The following is a 10,464-nucleotide window of genomic DNA, read 5'->3' as shown; positions in this document are numbered from 1 at the left end:
TTTTCAGGCATAGTATAAATAGAATATTTTATTATTTCTAGGTTAAGTTTTGGATATCAGATAGCAGCAGCACTCGTGAGACTCAAGTTTTAGCCTATTTTGGGCATTTTCATCTTGTTTTAACGTGGATTCTTGTAGATTAACCTTCTAGTTAATTAATATGTTGATTTTATCTACTTCTTCTTCAATTTCTGTTGCTATTATGGCTAGCTAAACCCATTAGCTAGGGTTGTGGCTCGACCCTAGTGTAGGTAATTAATGGGTGTGATTGTTTAATGCTTGAATGATGTTGGGTGTTTGATATTTGGGTTAATTTTATGTTTTAACTAGGATTTGGTGGTTGCAAACACTAAGTCTAGCTTAGTGAGTCTTGACTCTTCTTGAGAAAGAGTGTCTATGACTCCAAAGTTAACCTAACAAGAAATTGGGATGGACCCATGAGAATGGTAGTCCCAATTAACGGGTAAAACCTCGAGAAAGTAATTACCCAACTTGAACCATAAGTTGCTTGGCTTGTTAGCCTACCCAATTGGTCTCGAGAGAGTCAATTGGGCAAAAATCACTCTTTTTACCGAGAGGTGTGAGAGTGAGTGCAATCGTGCAACGGTTACAGCATAAGCCCCATAATCATCATTCTTTTATTAGGCATCTCTACCCGTTAGTTAACCACCTAGGTAAATGTCACGACCCTAGTGCCTTTCTCTATCTTGCATACAACCTAGAATTAATATCTTAGCATAATTTAGTTATAATTAGTAGTTGCTGAATTGTAGTTGATAATCATAAAAACCCAAAAATGATAGAAGATCAATTAGAAGCAAACTCGCATTTCTAGGCTAAGCAAATATCCAACTCCCTTTCTAGCTCCCTGTGGAAATTGACCCGATACCACTATTGGGTAAAAGTATTAGCGCCCACTCTTCCTAAGGTTGAGTCCGCTGCGCGATTAATCAAGAAGCACATATTAACTCAAGTAACCTATGGGATAAATTCCCTCTTACAAGGTTAGAAAAGAGACTTACCTCGCTCCGAAGTTCCATAGCCGGCTCCCAAGCCTTTCCAGCAACTCAAACCGATGCCCAACACTCCAAAACGAGTCAATAAATATGCAAATCCATAAATATATACTCCAATACTTATTATAATCCAATTTACAATAATTTTCAACTCCGCTAGAAAAGTCGATAAAATCAGCCATCGGGCCCGTGTGCCCGGATTTCGAAAATTTTCGAAGATAAACATTAACCATAACATCACGAACTCAAATATATAATTTATTCTCAATTCCACGCCGAAATTCGTGGTCAAAATCCAAAAATACTAATTTCTAGGTTTTCCACCAAAACCCCAAATTTTCACTAATTTTTCATGAATTTCCATGTTAAAATCTATATATAATCCAAGTATTTAACTTGCAGTATGTGGGAATCACTTACCTTGACTTAGATGATGAAGATTGAGCTCCAAAATCGCTCCTAGGTCGGCTCCCATGGAGGTAATGAGATGAAATGGGCCAAACCTATTTTTGCAGACTTAAACACTGCCCATGCGACCCTTCTACGCTTTCGCGGGCCTCCCATCGCGTTCGCGATGAGCAAAATTCTCAAAATCCATTTCCAAACTCTTCTCATACAGTCTCTAGTATAATGGTCATAACATTTTGTACAAAACTCCAAATAATAAATGATTTAACTTTATGAAAATTAGACACTAAGATCTACGACTTTCATGTTTGGGTCATCTCCCAATTCCTTATATATTTCGAGATATAAGTTGCCACAGTCAGCCCTGTGCAACACAAATTTCTTCTTCATCTTCTCGGACAGCCTGTAGTGTACCAGCCATAACATTTTGTACACAAATCCAAATGCTAAATGGTTTACTTTTCTGAAAACTAGACACAAAGGGCTAAAACCTTTATGTTTGGATCATCTCCAAATTCCTTATAGATTGCGAGATATTAGCCTCCGAAGTCCGACCTGTGCAACAGAGATTTCCTTCTTCGCGAACGCGAAGAACAAAATCCCAGAAGCCAAATCCTTCTTCGCGAACGTGAGAGGATCCTCACGAATGCGAAGAACAACACCAGACATCAAAAAATCAGCATCCAAAGTAGCCCAAAATGATCCAAAACACACCCGAGGTCCCTGGGACCCCAACCAAATATATCAACGAGTCCTAAAACATCATACGAACTTAGTCGAGGCCTCAAATCACATCAAACATCGCTAAAAACACGATTCACACCCCAATTCAAGCCTAATAAAACTAAGAATTTCCAACTTCTACATTCGATCCCGAAACCTATCAAATCAAGTCCGATTGACCTCAAATTTTGCATGCAAGTCACATTTGATATTACATACCTACTCCAACTTTCGGAATCAAAATCCAAACTGGATATCAAAAAGTCCACTCCTGGTCAAACTCCTAAAAACCTTCAAATTTTCAACTTTTGCCAAATGACCTCGAAATGACCTACGGACCTCCAAATCCACATCCGGACGCGCTCCTAAGACCATAATCACCATACGAAGCTTTTCCCAGGCTCAGAATCCCAAACAGACATTGATAACATTGAAATGCACTTCAACCCAAATTTATGAAATTCTTTCAAAATTCCAACAAACGCTCCCGGGCCATCAAAAACCCGATTCGGACATACGCCCAAGTCCAAAATCATCATACGAACCTGTAGGGACCTTCAAATCCTTATTCCAAGGTCGTTTGCACAAAATCGACCCTTAGTCAGATTCTCCCAACTTAAAGCTTCCGAAATGAGAATTCTCTTTCCAAATCCACTCTGAACTTCCCGAATTTCAATTCCAACCATGCGTGCAAGTCATAATACCTGAAGTGAGGCTGCTCATGGCCTCAAATCGCCAAACGACACGTTCAAGCTCAAAACGACCGCTCGGGTCGTTACATTCTCTCCCACTTAAACATATGTTCGTCCTCGAATGTGCTAAGAACTGCTCTGGAGTTGTCTGAAATCACTATTTAACACCTTGTGCACCTACCCGTGCTACCACAACTCAGTCGAGCACATTAGCTCGAGCCAATATGAAGATCTTCCCCTTTGTTTAGTCAAGTAAGCCTTAGAGTCAAATTCCAACATCCGGAGTGCTCCACCAGGCTTGTTTTTAACATACAAACACCATATCAATCACTACACACAGCACCAATCATGATTGTATACCCTTACTGAATTCATACCACGCACCGTGTAACTCATTTCCCCAAGGCAATCTTTGCCAAGCACAATAGCTAAAATTTCCACTGACCCGAAGCCCGTAGTGTACCTCATGGCCAATATAAGCCTTGCTTCAACTCTCACAATACTGCCACGACAGAAAAGAGGTGTAGAAACTCATAACCACCTGCCAAATCATAATTCATGGAGTCTCTCCTCCCGAAAAGAACCATTACCTCATTCTAGACTGAATAATAATATTTACTCTTTAATGTGCCTTATATAAATCTGATCGCACTGATCTTAGGTCAATTAATCTCGTCTTCCGCAATACAGGCTGCTCAGGTAATAAGCCACCTCAGACACTGTCAAAAGTCTCATATGATGCCACAATGTGCCAATCAGCCACAATCTTGAATGCGATACATAAAGGAAAAATGGGCTCTGGAAAGAACTTCTCAACCCACGTAACTAATTTAATAACCGAAGGATGTCATGAACCTTCCTCAGAAATGAGAAACAAAACACACAAGAATAGATATGGGAAACTGTACTCAACATCATATTGTTGCGGCGTGCAACCCAATCCACACATAATACCATTGCGGCGTGCAACCCGGTCCAACCATGATACTCGTGGCGGCGTGCCACTCGATCCAGACAATGTACCCGTGGCGGCGTGCCATCCGATCCACATATAATAATCTATAAGGAAATACTTACCGAGCTAAAATGCTCATAACTACCAAATACCCGAATATCGACCATAAGCACGCCAAATGCGTAATACCATCCCTGGGGAGACAGATAGCGATGTACGCCACAAAACACAAACACGACTAAGGTGCGATGTATGATCTGCATCTCGAGAGCCATCATGCTCACATAACACCATCGTTACGCGGAACCTCAACACATGTGCAATTAATCAAGCCGTCTTACAACCCACACGGCACAATAGAGTATTACATGAAATAGATGACGATGAACTAACATCCAACGTCTGAGTACTCCTTCATAAGTAGTGCTATGCTGAATGAACACACCTAGGCGCGATCTAAACCGCTATGATACATAAGAACAGTCGTCGAATTCGGACCAAACTTCCACAATTCACAACCAACTGAATAGAGCGCCTTTCATGCCTAAACTCCTACATTAGCGATAGTGCCAAAAATCTCCACACTTGGTTTCAATCTTCAATCAATCAAGTGACTACATGTCACATTTATACAATCTTCGCGTGGGATATGCTCTCACGACCTTCCGCACCAGGTAACAAGTCTGCATATCCATGCCACCAGCCACACTAATGCCGTAAAGAAAATCAAGAATCCGCAATCAGTACACAAAGCCTCTAACACAGGACACCGTTCTCAGGTGATGCTAAAGACAATACCAGCTTACTCTAACCATTTGAATCCTTTCTTGCTCACCCGAGCTCGTGATATTCTTGCCAACACCAAACGACAACCTTGCTCCTCAACTTCCAATTCCCATGCCGCTCACTGCACCTAACATGCCAATACGTGATAGTACAAGAATTTCACTATAACTCCTGAACTACTAAATAGAATAAACACTTCATAATATAGAAACCTTTTACTTAGCTCATCTTAGAAGAACCGTTGCAACACGTAACTGAATTCTCAAACCGCGGGAATTACAACCTCATGTCGCGATCTAAACCGCTATGACTCTTCCGGAATCCATTTACTCAACCTAGTCCCTAGAACCAAATACCTCCCAAATAAATCGAATTATGGTGTCTGTCAAGCCTCGCATGTTCTGCCATAAATCACATATCTAACTAAACGCTGAAGGAACTGATCATGGCTACAATCATGTCAATTCAACCATTACTAGCCGACCCGCCTTCTCCCAATTTATTCTTAACTTGCCTTAGAAATAATAATAGCTCCATTCATAAACGTAATAAAACCCAACAACACTAATCCCGAGTGACGCAATCCACGAGACCACATCATCTCAATACCCATGAACCATCTCATATTATCCTTGAGCGCACAACAGCATCGCCAACTGGTACACCCGTTCTACAAGACCTTCCGCAAATCCGAAGCTACTTCTTCCCTTCCTCCAATATTGCACAACATACCCAATGATAACATAGAACATTCCAAGTCCTTAGGCACTGTACTCAAATTCTTGAACCCACTACGACCACTATTGAGAGTCACCCACTCTAATTTGGTCCCGAATATAAGCCAAACTCTAGTGCTCTGCTAGCACGTGAACACCCTATCCGAGAAGCCCCCGACAGAATTCTTTTCCCTTGTACATTGCTCCCACTAGAAGCAGAAACTATGAGTCTTCCCAAAACTGAACATGAATCGATAAGGCCCAAATATAGCACACATTCCTCAAGTCCTTTGCTCGAATTACCACTAATGTTTTCTTTCCTTAGTCATTTTAACCTGTCGATACACCGATAACCAGAAACCGCACAAGCAAACAACCACGTGATCCAATCATAGACGGTGAGGCTCCCCCACTTAGCTTGAAGTTACAATTACATAACCCTGGAACCCACCAAGATTTCTCCTTCCCAATTACCATGATCTTGCACCTTTAACCTGTCGAATTTCTCGAAATCTTTTGTTAAATTTTTTGAACACTCTGAATTACTAGCCACATTTACATATCCGACCTCTTACCGGATAGCCAGTAGTATTCTTCATAGAAGCTTCGTCAATTCCACGCAATCGCTAACTTGCTCACAGGAGATAACTCACCCGTGGAAATTCCATGCCGACACCTTCCGACGACGCTGCATTGTGTACAATTACTATGAAATCCATAAACCATCCTGAGCCTGCGCTCATTCACCAGCTTTACAAGTTCATTCACTCCTCATTGACATCAACTAAGGGTGCGAAAATACATTCCAATCCAAAGTAAGGTTGTATCCTTCTTCATATCAAGCAACTCCTTTCCGTCGTATCCAACCTTCCTTCGTATAGTAGCTAATATTTCAAATTAAGCCCGTAGACCTAGTCACTGTCCACCATGAATCCCAAATCACTCTATACTTTCCTCAAGGTGTGCAACTATCCTACCACAGAATCCATATGCTACTCTGCCACTCTCCCACTTTGGTCAAACCCTCTCCTTTAAGCAACTACTCGGCTTCTGCTACTTACACCTGGCCTTCTAGAAATTTAACCACCGCAAGGTACCTCCCACCTGTATTTCCTCATCCTTCGCTGCCTAATTGTTGCCTTAATTCAAAATCCATCTGTGTAGCACTTGAACCAATTGATCGCTATCAACTTTAAACCTTTCCAAAGATAATCTTTCTCGAGCCATCAACACTAGGAACGTCGATTCAATCCTGAACCACTACACACCGCGATCTCTGACAACCGCTTCCCCGACACCATTTCTCAATACTCTGCCCAATGGCGAACTGAAAAAGACCATAACACCAGTGAACTTAACGCGTTCAACAAGGACGACGACACCACATCACAAATAAAAATTCCACCACGCTCAAAAATACCAAGTCTCTTTACCCCCATCGACCCGAACCTGAGCATTCGTAGTCCGATTGCCTTTCCTTTGCCGGAAATAAATTACTGAATCTCTGAATCATGCACTGCGTAAAACCTCCTTTCAGGTCATTCACTGCCTCGACGCATAGACAAACATCCTACCATTACACAACACTATGCGATAGCAACGCCCGAATCGTCATAACAATCAATGGCAAATCTCAAAACCTTAGGTAATACTGATACTGAGCTTAAACGGCAGAACGACCTTCTGCAAGGTAGAGATAATAGCCCAATCAAGTACGTAGGGAGAAACACCCTGCACCACATCTGGAGTACCATTGCAATTGCTCGATTCCAATTTATAACAAGCGCTTCACGTCGCATAAGATTGAATAGGAAGGAAATGAAGGCATAAGCCTCAAAGGAATTAAATCGCACGATGAGGAATCAAGAAGGGAAGTGCTCCTAACAGCCCTGTAGCCTCTCGAACATAAGTACAGACGTCTTCATATCGATCCGCAAGACTCTACTAGACTCGCTCATGACTCGTGAGACCTAAGTGAACCTAGTGCTATGATACTATGTTGTCACGACCCAAAATCCATTAAAGGTCGTGATGGCGCCTAACACTGCTGTTAGGCAAGCCAAAAATAAATAATTAACTTGGTTCTCATTTTAGTATTTTTCAAATCATAATTTCCCTCAATTAAATGATAAGTGATAAAAGTCACAGGGTAAATGATAATATTTTTACAACTACAATACTGAAAAATCGATAAATGCCCCCAAAACCCGGTGTCACAAGTGCATGAGCATCAACTAGGAATGTAAAGAAAAATACAGCACCTGTCCGAAATACAAATTTGGATAGGAAAAATATAAATACTCTGAAGGAGACTCTGCTGCCTGCGGGTCGCAATATGGAATGCAGCTCACCTAAGTTCCCGTATTAAACACACCTCTGCTCCCATAAGGCCACTAGACATATATGCACCCGCACAAAAATGTGCAACAAGTGTAGTATGAGTACGTAAATCAACGCGTACCCATTAAGTATCTAGTCTAACCTCGAAGAAGCAGTGAGAAGAGGTCGACTCTGACACTTACTATCAGCTAACAATAAAACGCCGATATTATATTTAAGCATGGAATACATAACATAGATGAAAGTTCAATAACCGAAAAATAATCAACAATCTTTTTACTAATAGAAATTTCCAATTTCATTTTCATCATTTAACAAGTTATATCTCAAGCCAATAAAGCAATGCCAATTATTATTTAGTTCCAAAGATTTATCATGCGCAAGTCATGCCGTGGTCGTACGGCCCGATCCAACATATAAATATAAATTATGCACTGTCGAGGGTTGAACGGCACGAACCACATATAAATATAAATTGTGCACTGCCGAGGGTCGACCGACACGAACAATAGATGCATCTATTTAACCTGCTGAGGCGAACGACCCTCTCCCATGAGAGTAATGGAAATTTACCCCGCTCGTGGAATATAGTTGTGGCGCGGTTGAACATAGATTTTTATCAAGTTATTATCATATTCTTCAATTCTTTTTCAAAAATACGAAATTCAAATGAAAATTTCAAGTCGCGAAATTCTCAATTTCAACTCTTTTCAAGGCGTTTAATAAGCATACTCGATCTCAATTATTCTCAAGGCAAATAATAAACATAATCAAATAACGGTATCAACAAGGCATGGTGTACACCTAAAACTAACCGGACATAGGCATATTAGTAGCTACGTACGGACTCTCGTCACCTGGTGCGTACGTAGCCCCCACGAATAGAAGCACATATTAACTCAAGTTACCTATGGGGTAAATTCCCCCTTACAAGGTTAGAAAAGAGACTTACCTCGTTCCGAAGTTCCATAGCCGTCTCCCAAGCCTTTCCAACAACTCAAAATGATGCCCAACGCTCCAAAACTAGTCAACAAATGTGCAAATCCATAAATATATACTCCCATACTTATTATAATCCAATTTACAATAATATCCAACTCCACACGAAAAGTCGATAAAATCAACCCTTGGGCTCACGTGCCCGGATTCCGAAAATTTTCGAAGATAAATATTACCCATAACATCACGAACTCAAATATATAATTTATTTTCAATTTCATGCCCAAATTAATGGTCAAAATCAATAATACCAATTTCTAGGTTTTCTACTAAAACCCCAAATTTCGACTAATTTTCCATGAATTTCCATGTTAAAATCTATATATAATCCAAGTATTTAACTTGCAATATGTAGGAATCACTTACCTTGACATAGATGATGAAGATGGAGCTCTAAAACCGCTCCTAGATTGGCTCCCATGGAGGAAATGAACCAAACCCATTTTTGCAAACTTATACACTGCCCAGGCGACCCTTCTTCGTGTTTGCGGGCCTCCCATCGCGTTCTCGATGAACAAAATTCTCAAAAGCCATTTCCAAACTCTTCTTAGACAGCCTCTAGTATAATGGTCATATCTTTTTGTACAATGACAAATGGGTTAAACTTCTTAATACTAGACACCAACTACAACTTTCATGTTTTGGTCATCTCCCAATTCCTTATAGATTTCAAGATATAAGCTGCCAAACTCAGCCCTGTGCAACACAAATTTATTCTTCATCTTTTCGGACAGCCTGTAGTGTACCAGCCATGACATTTTGTACAGAAATCCAAATGATAAATGGTTTACCTCTCTGAAAACTAGACACAAAGGCTACAACTTTTATGTTTTGATCATCTCCAAATTCCTTATAGATTGCGAGATATGAGACTCCGTAGTCAGACCTGTGCAACATAGATTTCCTTCTTCGCAAACGCGAAGAACAAAATCCCAGAAGCCAAATCCTTCTTTGCAAACGTGAGAGTATCTTTGCGAACGCGAAGAACAACACTAGACATCAGAAAATCAGCATCCAAAGTAGCCCAAAATGATCCGAAACACACCCGGAGCACACCCGAGGCCCCCGGGACCCCAACCAAATATACCAACGAGTCCTAAAACATCATACGAACTTAGTAGAGGCCTCAAATCACATCAAACTTTGCTAAAAACACGATTCACACCCCAATTCAAGCCTAATGAAACTAAGAAATTCCAACTTCTACATTCGATCCCGAAACCTATCAAATCAAGTCCGATTGATCACAAATTTTGCGCGCAAGTCACATTTGACATTAGGACCTACTCTAACTTTCGGAATAGGAATCCGAACCGGATATCAAAAAGTGCACTCCCGGTCAAACTTTCCAAAAACCTTCAAATTTTCAACTTTCGCCAAATGACCTACGGACCTCCAAATCCACATCCGGACGCGCTCCTAAGACTAGAATCACCATACGGAGCTATTTCCAGGCTCGGAATCCCAAATGGACATCGATAACATTGAAATGTACTTCAATCTAAATTTATGAAATTCTTTCAAAATGCCAACCTTCCACAATAGGCGCCTAAATGCTTCCGGACCATTCAAAACCTGATAAGAACATATGCCCAAGCCCAAAATCATCATACGAACCTGTTGGAACCTTCAAATCCCGATTCCGAGATCGTTTACTCAAAATCAACCCTTAGTCAGATTCTCCCAACTTAAAGTTTCCGAAATGAGAATTCTCTTTCCAAATCCACTCTGAACTTCCCAAATTTCAACTCCGACCACGCGTACAAGTCATAAACCCTGAAATAAAGCTGCTCATAGCCTCCAACCACCGAACGACGTGTTAGAGCTCA

This window comes from Nicotiana attenuata, unplaced genomic scaffold (genome assembly GCF_001879085.1).
Source record: "Nicotiana attenuata strain UT unplaced genomic scaffold, NIATTr2, whole genome shotgun sequence".
Classification (NCBI taxonomy): Eukaryota; Viridiplantae; Streptophyta; class Magnoliopsida; order Solanales; family Solanaceae; genus Nicotiana; species Nicotiana attenuata.
This window is presented reverse-complemented; position numbering follows the sequence as displayed.